Source organism: Dromiciops gliroides, chromosome 5 (assembly GCF_019393635.1).
Source record: "Dromiciops gliroides isolate mDroGli1 chromosome 5, mDroGli1.pri, whole genome shotgun sequence".
NCBI classification, from domain to species: domain Eukaryota; kingdom Metazoa; phylum Chordata; class Mammalia; order Microbiotheria; family Microbiotheriidae; genus Dromiciops; species Dromiciops gliroides.
In genome coordinates, this window is record NC_057865.1 from 29,198,294 (window position 1) to 29,211,729 (window position 13,436).

Below are 13,436 nucleotides of genomic sequence, written 5' to 3' on the forward strand. Positions count from 1 at the left end.
ACCAGCCCTGGATTCAGGAGTACCTGAGTTCAAATCTGGCCTCAGACACTTGACACTTACTAGCTGTGTGACCCTGGGCAAGTCACTTAACCCCCATTGCCCTGGCCCCCCCTAAAAGAATTTATTAAACATAAAAACCATATAACCACACTTTGTATTGATGCAGCATGGGCATAGCAAAGCCCAGTTTTCTCAAGGCTGGCTCTCTGCCTCTCTCCTTCCTCCTCTCTCCCCAACCCCTGCCAAGTCATCCTCAACCTGCACTCATGCTGACAGATTTCCAATGGAGAATTTCATGATGTTACAACTAATTCCTTTAGTATTCTAGAAATAACCATGGTGTGGGGAAGTTATATGTATACTATTCACAGATGTAACTGCTGAGCTCCCACTAGTAAGTTTCCCAATTAAACAAATTAGCTAAGATGATACCAGTTATTTTTAACTATGAAACATACTAAACAGAAGTCATAACAAAGATAATTTAAAAAGCAGGCCAAGCATAAACCTGGGTCACATTCTACTACTAAGGAACAATGTCCACATGGAAGACTAGGCATAAACATAGAAAAATCTATCAGTGAGGCACAAGAGTAAGGAAACGCATGTGTCTAAGGAAACTTGTGACTCTGGATTACAAGCCTTGATGTCCTTGCACCCTTTGGGAAAAGGCTAAAATAAAAATCACCAGTAGGCAACGCCTCTTCTCTGCTAGCTATTCTACTTAAATCACTTCTTGGCTGGGCTATAAAATGGTTTTTATGTTCATTAGCCAAAACCAGTTTCCCTAAGCATGGGATCTACAGTTATTCAGGTCTGTTCTCTTGGTATCTGCTGGGCTATGAAAGATTTTCCACCCTTAAGCCATGTAAAAAAAACCCATTAATTATATCTAATCTAATCTGAAAAATTTTATAAGTGTGGGTTATATGAAAAATTATATCTATATGAAAAATTATAATTGGGCTGTAAGTCCTGCCACGGTTGCAATTCAAATGTAAAAATATTTTAGCTAATTTAGGCCTAATTTAGCTGGGGGGCCTAATCTAACTGGAGGACTAATCTGGGGACTTTTGACTGGCTGGCTAACCGCTATTAATTTCCAAAGCCAATCTGTTAGGGCCTTTTAAAAATTTCTCCACACTTGCTCCCTCCCAAATTGATAAGCAAAGGATTAAGAAGCTTCTTAATTAAATAATCAAAGCAGAATTTATTTATAAAAATCAATGTAAAAGATAAGGGTTAAGAAATGCAAATTATACAACCTGTCTGCTTTTAATATAATAAAGGCCTTTGCCACCTCTTGCCTTGGGGTACGCTCCAGCTTTCTCCAACTTTCACTCTTTTTCTCCTTCACTCCAGCTCCCCTGCACTTTCACTTTCACTGCTCAGCTGCTTTCTTCTGACTCCAAGCCCCTTTTACTTTCTCGACCCCTCCTTACCATCTAACTTTCCTCTCAGTACTGGTGCACGGAACCCTTGCGTGTCTCCCCCTTTTTTCTTGTCAGCCCCTTTTTTATTAACCTGCTCTCCCAGGTGAAGCCGGGGCTCATGGCCCCCAGGGCTGGCCGAGCCTCATGCTTTGAGAGCCCGCAGCTGGGGCTGGGAGAAGCAAACCTCAGTGTCCCGGATGGTTTTCGTGGGCCTTTCCACTGTGCGAACAGGGCCTCCACGTGCCACACCCGAGGCTCGGGGTGGTTGTCTGCATCTGCGCAGTTTAGCCCTGCTCAGAGACCTCTCTGCAGCTGGAACTGAGGGGGGAGGGGTGCCAGCTCCGCTAGGGAAGCCTAAAGCTAATTTAACACCCACAGCCATAAGTGGTAGAATAGGCCAAGGCAAAATGATTTTTGAGGGCGTCTCCCGACACTATCCAATTAAGCCCTGGGTAGCAGTGAAGAGCACAAAGCGTGCAGTACTTTACTTTCTGCAATCATCTTTCCTAGAATGTGGGGTGTTGTTTTCCCCTGGAGAACAGAAGCACCTTCAAGGAGGAGATTTCTTATTTGCTTGTATTGGAATCTCTAGCACTCAGCACAGTACGTGGCAAAAAAAGGCACTTAGTCAATTTTTTCATTTAATAATTTATATTTCTGTTAATGTAACATATATTGCTAAATAGGTCGTATGCAATTGTTCCATAGTTAACAAAAGGTTCTAGTTTTATCAGCTCCCTAACTAGCAACTTCAAAATCCTCATAGCAGTCCTATATACATAAGCTGCTGGGAAACATGATCGTTTGAGAAACTTTGACTTCACTAAGGACTTTATTTTTTGAGACCTACTTTTTCCCCAAGTCCTCTAAGAACCATCAGTGTTTTTCAAGTATTTTTGTCTTAGGGCCTGCTTTCTCCGAGGCTGCCTCAAAAATGCTTGTGTTGGGGGCAGCTAGATGGCACAGTAGATAAAGCATGGGCCCTGGATTCAGGAGGACCTGAGTTCAAATCCAGCCTCAGACACTTGACACTGTGTGACCCTGGGCAAGTCACTTAACCCTCATTGCCCTGCAAAAAACCCGAAACAAAACAAAAATGCTTGTGTTTCTGCCACTTTCCACATGTAAAATTGTTCAAATCTGAAAAGGACTTCCACAGAACTTCTTTGTACATATCTATTATTTTTACCCCAAGTGCTTAGCTTAATCTATGTCTATGGACTGACTGAATGTCAGAGGTGGGATTTAGATCTTGTATCATCTCCCTTTTGTTCTTTTCATAGGGAAAGATTTATGACCCACACAGAATTTGCTTATACTAAGCATTGGAAAAACAAAGACAAAAATGAGAGAGTCTGGCTCTCAAGATGTTTCCATTCTATTTTCTAGTAAAAATCATTCCTCGTTTGATTTCTCGACACCATAATCAGGAGTTACTCCTCATTTGAGTTCTTTCCCCATCTTTGTGGAACTGGGCAAACTCACTATTTCACAGTATGTATTTTTCTTATAGAATTTTAGTCACATAATAAGCATGTTTGGGGATCTTTTTCCTGTTGACTTAACATGCACCTCTTCTGAATGACTACCCAAATTCCAGCTCTATCAACTGTGAAATCTCTTCTCATCTATCTTGCTCCTAGGTAAATAGAACATTTTGCTTTTCATGTTTGTTGGCATTGTTCAATTGTTTCAGTCATGTACAACTCTTCTTGACCCCCTTTTGGGGTTTTCTTGGCAAAGACGAGTGGTTTGCCTTTTTCTTCTTCAGCTCATTTTACAGATGAGGAAACTGAGGCAAACAAGACCAAGTGATTTGTGCAGGGTCACATAGCTAGTAAGGGTCTGAGGACAGTCTTGAACTCAGAAGATGGGTCTCAGAAAGGGCACAAGAGTTGACTAAGATCTTGTAGGAATTCTTTCCCTCCTCATCTCCACCTACTGCCTTCCTTCAAGTTCCAGCTAAAACCCAGCCTTCCAAAGGAAGCCTTTTACATTTCGTCTTAATTCTAGTGCCTTTCTTCTATTGATTATTGCCAATTTATTCTGCGAACATCTTTGTATGCACTTGTTTGCAGTTGCCTTCCCAATAGATTGTATTCTCCTTCGTATCCCAGGTTCTTAGACCAGTAACTAGCACTTCCAGGAGCTTAATACAGGCTTATAGACTGACTGAATGGCAGAGGTGGGATTATTTAGATCCTTCATCTTCTCCCTTTTGTTCTTTTCAAAGGGATAAACAAATGACCAACACAGAGCTCTCTAAACTCCTACGTAATCTCTTGATTTCCAGAAGTGGAAGGGAGACTCCAATAATTAGCCCTAAATGGGGAAATGGGGTAGGCAGACCAGTGAGTCACCTATCATTTATTAAATGTCAACAAAGTGCCAAACACTGTGCTAAAGGCATTTCATTCTATAGGACTATGTGTGTCGGTATGATTCTACTTGGTCTCATACAATAAGAAGCTTTTCACCTTTGTACATTGCCTAGGGCAAGGAAAGGACATGCCATGGGACCAGTTCCAATACAGCATCACACTCATGGGAAGCCTGAATAAATACTATGTAATAATGATGATGGCATGGGTTGGTAGCAACTGGCACGACATAAGACATGGTGGGTTAATTTAATTTAACAAGTATTTGTTGGGAGTCTATTAGGTGTTAGCACAGTGTAAGGAACTGTGTTTGGAGATATTGGAGGATATGGGAGAACACAACTAATCACTTCCATTTTTGCAGCACTTAGAAGTTCATAAAGAACTTTCCCCCTGAGTTACTGTATTCATTAGGTAACACCTGCATTGCTATCTCTATCTTATAGATGAGAAAACTAAGGCTGAGAGAGGTTGATGACTTGTCCAAGGCATACAAAGCTATTCAAAAATGGCCATTTTCACTATTCAAGCCTAGGTCTCCTGTCCTCAGAAAAATAAAACATGGTGGTCCATTTCCTCAAGTGTCTTAGAGCATCGTGGGTCAGGTTAGGCTTCCACACATTATATCATAATGTCCTAAACGTTCCCTTGTCTGTGCCTCATTTTAGAGGGTGAGGCTAAATGATCTTCCGGCTCTAAATTTTATGATTCTAGATGATGATAAAAGCCATAGGAATTCAAAGATTGGGGGATGGGTAGAATCAACATGTGCTGGAAGTGTTGAGAACCCTTCTTATTCAGAAGGTCGAAACTGGGTAGTGCCTTGATAATAATCATTATAGACATATATACTGCACCTTATTTCATTAGATCCTCACAGTCACTCTGGGAAGTTAGGTACCAAAAGTATTATTACCCCATTTTGTTGAAAAGGAAACTGAGGCACAGGAAAGGTATTGTGACTTGCCCAGGCTCAGCCACCTGGTAAATGTTTTCACAAACAGGTCTTCCTGACTTCAAGTTCAGCAATCTATGAATCATGCCACACTGCCTCTTGGAGACAGTAAGTGGGCTTTGAATAGGCAATTAACCAGGATTTACCTTGACTTAATTGGAAGTAAAAGGAAGTTAAAAGGTAATAATAGGAAGAAAATGTTCCCTAACCCCTACAGTGTTTTTTTTTAATTCCACAAAGTGCTTTCTATAATCCCTAGAACCATTTGAGTAGGAATTCAATTTTAAAGGACTTTTTTTTGTTTGTTTTGTTTTCCCCTTTTATATAGACTTTCAAATAAAATTCTCCCTGTGCTGCTACTCTCCAGTTCTCCCAAACTAGATAAGGCCAAAATGGCCTAATCCCAAGGGATTTTTCCCCCCTAGGTGTCTGCTCCTGTGTGGCATCCCCAGAGATCCCATTGCTTCTTCTTGTGATTTCTCCCTTTTATGGATGTCATCTTTCTGGGGTTCATTACTGGGAAAGGAGCTCTGGTACTTCTCTACTTTCATCTTCCCTCTTCCACTTCTCTCCTCTTCTTCTTCCTGGCAATCATGTGAGGAACACATTTTTACTGAGGGAGGTATATTTTCCTTTATTTCACAAGCCTTTGTTGTGTGTACAGTAGTTAAAAAAATATGTACAGTGTTATGACTACTGTATTTTATCAGCCAGGAGTAAGGACATTATAGGGGGAGAACAGGAGGCTTGTAAAAGATATTATACTACTCTCTACTTTAGCTCTATATCCTGCAGGTAAACTGACTGATATTTTAATTTCCTAGGACTCTTTTGAAAGCTCTCTAAATGAAGGTTCTGAAGAAAATATATAACTTTGGTTATCATACTTTATGGTTATTACTGTGTACACATTAAATGTGAATTAATGCAATAAAACAGTGTATTTCACATAAAAAATACTATGAATTTCACTGCTGTTGCTGACACGACACATGGATCAATGTAATGATGGGTTGCAAATCTTGGGGGAGAGAGGAAGCGTAACATTTATGTGATAGTCACTTATGGTGAGAATCTAGGAAGAGCGATGTTCTTTGATGGAAGACTGGCATGATCTAGGGCTCTTATCTGATTTGCCTCTCAGGAAATTAGTATTTATTTTTTATTTATTCTTAATTTGATAACAGATGGTGAAATTGGAGATGTATAGGAAATTCCCATACCAGTGGAAAGCCAATGGCTACTAAGAATGAACCGGTAATATTTCACTCAAATATTAAGTAGCAAAAGGTCTACACATACAGCTTTCCTATGTTGTTTTAGCAATTATTCCTCAGAGTTTTAGTACTATCGAAGTCATAGATTCTAGGATTTGGAAGGGACCTCAGAGACCATGTAATTCAATCTCTACTTATAGAGGATGCTTTAACGTTTACAGGTGAATGACTATGTAAATTACAGTTAATAACCAAATCCTGGCTATTGTCCATATTAGCAGGGAAGAACAATTAGCAAATTCATTGAGTTTATGGACCATATGTATTTTTTTTTTTGGTAAGGCAATTGGGGTTAAGTGACTTGTCCAGGGTCACACAGCTAGTAAGTGTCAAGTGTCTGAGGTTGAATTTGAACTCAGGTCCTCCTGAATCCAGGGCCACTGCTCTATCCACTGCACCACCTTAGCTGCCCCAACCATATGTACTTTTAAAAAATTAAGCCCCGTAGCTATCAATGAGCCATTTTTCATCTTTACCTCATAGGGTACCTTACTTCCTTCAAAACTGAGGTCAAGCTTTATCTTCTACTATACATGGAGCCTTGTCAGGGCTGGGACGATTTCACTTTCGTCTCTATCCTCAATGCCAAACACATAGTAGGCATTTTAAAATTCCATGAGTTCAATCCGAGATCTGATTCTTACTAGCTGTGTAACCATTGGCAAGTCATTTGATTTCTGTCTGCTTCAGTTTTCTCATCTGTAAAGTAGACAGTCTGTGCTATGTGTCAGCACTAAGCTCAGACAGAGAATATGAAAAAAAGCAAAAGATAGTTCCTGCTCTCGAGGAACTCAGTCTAAAGGGGGGAGGGGGGATACTCAAACAGGCTATAGGCAAGATAAATTGGAGAAATCAGCTGAGGGAGAGCGCTAGAATTAGATGGGGAAAATAGTAAGACCTACCTCTCACAGTGGTTGTAAGGATAAAAAAAATAAGAGTCATAAGTACTTTGTAAACCTTAAAGCACTATAAAAAGCATTGTTATTACTAATAGTTGTTGATTCTATCAATTGCTAATGCCCTCCCTCCCTAAATGACCTAGTATTTATTTGTGTTTAGTCTACATATATTAAAATGAATATATATGTATATATGTGTGTATATGTATATGTATATGTGTGTATATGTATATGCATATGTGTGTATATGTATATGTATATGTGTGTATATGTATATGTGTGTATATGTATATGTATGTGTATATATGTATATGTATGTGTGTATATGTATATGTGTGTATATGTATATGTGTGTATATGTATATGTGTGTATGTGTATATGTATATATGTATATGTATGTATATATGTATATGTATATGTATATGTATAGGCAGCAGTGTAGCAGACAGAGCCAGGCTTGAGGTCAGAAAGATATGAGTTCAAATCTTTGTTGTGGCACATACTGACTTTCAGTGACCTAGGCAAGAGTTGTCAAATACACAGCGGTGGGACCCCCATCCCCGCCCCCAAACACATGATGGAGAATACCTTGTAGACCACATTATTGGGAATATTCAATAAAATAAATAAAAATACAAGAAAACATAGAAAATATTATATTCCAAAACTAAATTAATATCGACCTTTAGGAATCATGTATGGATTGATGACCCTCATTTCTTTTTAATTTTGGCACCACTGACCCAGACAATTTTCTAAGAATGTAAGTTGCAGAGATAGTGCCTACATGCATTGGGAGAAGGATTTTCCTCATCCAGGAGTTCCCTTTATTGATGAAATCATAGATCTAGTCTCTATCTCCTCTCTTTCTATAGGTACACGTAAAGATTTAATTGATTAATTGTGACTGTCAGTAAATGATATGGTGTTATTTCACACATCTTGCAGAAACAAGAACAGATACCTCTCTACCTTTCCATTGTCCAACTGAAATTCAAACATAAACCACAGACTCAATGATGGAGTTAATATGAATCTGAATAGAATAGGGACTAAGCCTTATTTCTACATTCCATTCCCCATGGCTGATCACAAGAAGTGCTCAAAAACACACTTATTTTATTAAAGGTTGATTTCTGAATTTCCAGTGGTTTTCTATTCAGAAATTAGCTAGGAATCCTAAACATATACTTATATTCACACATGTATGTCTTGGATACTTTTACATTTTTTTGTTTTTACTCAGAGTCAACTGTTAAATATATAGCACCACATGGCCTTCCATAGTAACATAGCCTTCATTAAGGGGCCCCTTAGATGATCCCTGTAGAGAGAGAAGGTATTGAGTAATTTTTTATGAAATGCTTTTTTTTCCCCCAGACCTTTTTTTCCCCAGACCTTCACCCCTTATCCCTAGTCATGTTCAGCTGCATTGGTCAGGTGAATTGACTCTTCTTCGTCAAGCAGGATTTCCACTGTTTCACAATTCCCCACAGAGAGGCTCACCCTGACTTTGTTCTTGGCACTCTCCTTCAGTTCCCTACCATTTGTGCCACTTTGAAATATCCCCAGTCTTTACAGATCCATGTTTAGGGTTCATGTAAAAGCTCCCACCATTCATCTGTCTGTTTCATAACGACAGCTATTGCACATGGTCCTGTAAATGCATCTATCCAGAGGCTGACATAATTGCCTAGGAGAAAATGTAGCTTTTTTTTTTTCTAAACCAAGCAGGTTCCCTTTCAAAGTTCTCTTTGTCACTCCACTACCAGAGGGACACTTAGTATCATCACTGATGGTGGAGCAGCAGACACAAACATTTATAGCCCTAATAGTTAAAAAACTCCACTCAAGGCTATAATATCTATAAAAGCTCGATTTCTATGGAGAGATTAAACTCTGATAGGAATGCTCACATACAATAACAGATGGAAGAATAAATCTTGTGACTTATCTTTGAAAAAAATATACAAGGAACAGAAAATATTGGACAGCAAACATTTTGATTTCAATTTATCAAAAAGACTTCCTAACAATGGGTTATCAGTGAACACCCCAAGAGGTCAATGCTCATAGGATGTGCCAGGAAAATGCTTTTTGGGTGACCTTTAAATGGCATAATCCCAAATGATCAGACAGAGAGATCCTCTCCTATGGGGGCCTTCTAGGAACAATCACAATCCTTTGAGTTTTGAGGAGTGGGTTGTATGATTAGATGGTTGGCTAGATTTGAAGCAGTTCTATTAAAGTGGAAGTAAGGGTTGTTGGACTTTAAATGCTAATCATAATTCCCTAATCAGGCAAGGTTACCATATATTTATGGCACGGAATTTATGGAAACTCCTTGAGAGAAAGGACTATTTCTTTTTTTATTATATTAGAAAATATTTTATTGTATGTTCCTTCAATTATATTTTAAAACCATTTTTTAACATTTTTAAGTTTTGAGATACAAATTCTAGTCTTATATTTTTGGTTTTGTATCCACAGTACCTGGCCCAGAGTCCAGGATAGGTCAGTGTTAGACACTGTGCTAAATCAAGGGGATATTTAAAAAAAAAAAAAAAAAAAGGACACGTCCAGTCCTAAAGATGCTGAGATTTTAGTGGCGAAAAAAAAAAAACCAAAACTATGTAAATAGGCATTAGAAAGGGGGTGAAGCACAATGAAACACATAGTAGCATGATTTGAAAATAGTGACTTGGAAGTGACCTAGAGGCAAGGGTGTGCTGAGAAATGTTTAAACCCGGAAGAAAAGAGTAAGCATGGCACACTTAGATTTAATCTGCTTTCCTAACCTTTTCTCCATCACTTTTCAAAGTCTAGACAATCAATAAACCAAGCCTTAATTTGGAATATTTTCTGATTATTCAGGTCAATATTTGATTGATGGAATCAAAAGTAATTATTTTCAGTTCACACTGAACATTGTTTTTATATTTCACAATTTTAATAGAAAATCCTAACTATTCTGTACAAATTGAAAACACTGTCTATTATTAAGTTACAAATGTGTATTGTTTAAGGTAAGGCCAGAGCACTCTCGACATGCCTGGCCACAGTGTTGATAAAGCTGCTAATCAATGGTGTCTGGAGATTGGCATCGGGTACTGAGTAACTAGAAAGGTGCCAACAGAAAGACAGAATGAAACCACCCATCCCAGAGCATCAGGGAAAAAACAGGAGCCAGGGACCGGGAGGAGACCCCCGGGCTGGTGTACATGCCCACACTCAAACCAGTGCACCCCCACCTCTTCCCCAGCACAGCGGCCTCAGTCTCCATTCCGGGAAGGACACGCAAGCCCCTCCCTGGCACCAAGTGGCCAAATCTTGTGTCACACAAACATGGTTTCAGAAATGAGTGTGAGCCCAAGTTCAAAGCAGGTACAAACATGAAGAAATAAATAGGAAGATGACCTGCCTGAGCCCCAGCAAATATGGCTTTATTCTACCTGGCAGCTCTGTGATGATAAGAAGCAGGCGAGGGCAGGGTAGAGAGGGTGCATGTGCGCGTGCATGTGCGCCGTGCGTCCTACACCCTCTTTGTCTTAGCTAAGTTACAATTGAGCTCTGGCACCTGTGTGCGTGCCTGCCCAGCTCACAGGCGCGGCGGGCAGAAAGGGCACTTTACTGAAACCTCCTATTTGCGAAATGCATCAAAGTCACCACTGTACAAATCAGGCAAAAAGAAAAAGTGTAAGTGAAACCCACGCACTTGAAAACAAGTAAACCGTAAGTGTTAATGAGACTGCACTGCAGCAAGTGAACACCCCGAGCCACAGGCCAGCGATCCCAAGGCGTTCCTTCGTCGGTCAGAGGTGGCCCAGCCTCTCCCAAGGCCGGAAGAGCATCCGCATGCGTCACTGCTGCTTGAACTCCGAAGGCTGGCTGCAATCTCTCTATGATATGAATGATAAACAGACAAAAATTACGCCTTGGGATCCTCATCTTGGGATCTCTGCATCGTCATCTTCCTTACCCTCTTCTTCCCCTTCCTTGCCTTCTTCAAAATTATAGTCGTCCTCTATGGCTTCTCCAGTAAAATAAAGGACCGCACGGGGAACGATCCTTTCATGGAAGAAGTGCCCGATCTCAAAATCTGAAGCTAATGTAAAGTCTGAATCTTCATCCAGTGATTCTCCATCCCCAGATACTTTGATGGGGCTAAAGAAGTTAAAACACGAATCACTGGGGACTTGGTTCGTGCCTGTCCTCACCCTGCGGCGAGCCTTGTGTTTCTGCTTTTTCTTGATTGTCTTCACCGTGACATTCGTGCCCTTCTTCCACTCAATGGTACACCCATCACGGTCTACTATTTCAGGACCTTCGAAGGAAAAGAGATCCGTTGTATCTGGCCCCAATTTCACCTTGTAAGTCTTTGTCAGGACAGAATTGGCAAAGTAGTCGTTGGGCTCAAAGTGGAACTCTAGTGAGAAAGACATGGGCTGTCCAGGGTCTGAAAACTTTATTTTAATATCCTGCAAGTGTTTCAGACTCGGTTCATCATCTTCCTGCACTAACTTGCTCAGCATATCCACAGGTCTAAAGATTGTGAACCAGAATTCTGTGATCCCTTTGGAGTTGGGCTCGTCTACAGAAGCTTCTCTCAGCTATCACCAATTTGCTCTTCAGGTCTCCAGCCAACTTGTCTTCCTCCTCATTCTCACTGGGCCATTCTGATTCTGCATCTGTAACTTCAACATCACCAGTGACAAAATCCCGTCTCTTATCGAAGAGAGGTTGGTAGGGGGCTGCATATTTTCACTCCAAATCATGCACTTCCTCATAGAATCTGGCCTCCATGGGAGCACATTTCTCCTGAAGCTGTTTCAAAGCATCGATCCGTCTTTTGACCGCTTTGGGTAAAGTTTCTGTGTGACTTGAAGGTGTGTGGGACGCATTCTCAAGTCGCTCCTTGAGAGCCGGCAGCACTTGTGGATTCTGCATTGCCTGGTCTGTGAGTTTCTCTTTGCCAGTTTTAGGAGCTTCAAAGGAATCTGAAGGAACACCTTCTGAATGACTGTTATCTGCCATCTGAAGGATTTTATCCACCTCAGGCTCCTGCTGCGGTTGCCCCCCCCCCCCCCCCACCATGGTTCCTCTCTCAGGCTGCTGCGGCCGCAGCCGGCCACGACCCACACTGAACGTTTAACAATCTGCTCTCCTGCAGGTCTGAACATACCCTTTGTGGAAGCCTGCTTTCTGTAGAAATAATGTGAAAGCTCAGCTATTAGAACCCAGGACTGAGTTCAAGGTTTCAATCAGAAGATGGGGAAAATGAGAATAAAAGCCAGAGTGAAGGTTTCATGGTTTGGACATGGCAGCCAGCATTGAATCCATACATCCAACCCTAAACTCTCTCCTGAGCTCCAATCCAGCATTGTTGTTATTGTTGTTCAGTCATTTCAGTCGTGTCCGACTCTTCATGACCCCATTTGGGGTTTTCTCGTCATACTGAAGTAGTTTGCCATTTTCTTCTCCACTTCATTTTACAGACGAGGAAATTGAGGCAAACAGGGTGAAGTGACCTGCCCAAGGTCACACAGCTACTAAGTGTCTGAGGTCAAATTTGAACTCATGACCATGAGCCTTCCCGATTGCAACCCCAGTGCTCTATGTACTTTGGTGCCACCTAGTGGCCTTTTCACTTGGAAATCTCCAACTGGACATTCCACAGACATCCCAAACTCTGCATGTCCTGAGCAGAACTCATACCTCTCTTCTCAAATATTCTCCTTTCCCAATTTCCATATCAGAATGCTGGGCTCCACCATTTTTCCAGGTACCCAGGCATTCTATCTCTTTGCCATTCTCAATTCCTCACTCTTAGGCACTCCACATAACCACCATTGTCATTTCTTCCTTCATGGTATCTCTCATATATCTCCCTTTCTATCCCCTCACCCCCACTGGTGTGTGCTCTCTTCAGTGGCCTTCTGATCAGCCTCCTGGACTCCAGTCTCTCCCCTCTACAACCCATCCTTCTTCACTTAGCTTCAAAATGATTTTCCTAAATCCCAGGTCTGACTATTTCACCTTCCTACTGAATAAACTCCTGTGCCTCTCTGTGACCTCCAGGTTCAAATATAAAATCCAGTTGGGTCCTAAAGCCCTTCATCACTTGGTCTCTTCCTACCATTTCAGCCTCATGTTTTCCTCTCCTGTCCCCTCTAGACATGACCTTCCTGGGGTTCCTCACACACACCTTTTCATTGACCATCTCCCATGGTCATAAGCCTTTCTTGCTCATCTCCATTTCTTGGCTAAGACAGCTCAAATCCCACCTTCCCTAGTGGGCCTTTCCTAGTCTCCTCCCTGCTATTCCCCTACCCCTGTCCCTTCCCTCTGAGATCACATCCTTTTTATGCAGCATTTATCTTGAGAGATCATTATTTGCACGTTGCCTCCTCCATTAGACTGCAAGCTTCCTGAGGCCAGAGACTATGCATTTGCTTTCAAAAATCTTTGCTTATTAGCACAGTGTCTGGTC

General features: G+C 41.1%; 1 pseudogene; it reads right to left on the reverse strand.

Annotated features, from left to right (window-relative positions):
• Positions 1-10,890: 10,890 nt before the first annotated feature.
• On the reverse strand, positions 10,891-11,980 carry LOC122728684 (annotated as a pseudogene).
• Between the last annotated feature and the right edge of the window lie 1,456 nt (positions 11,981-13,436).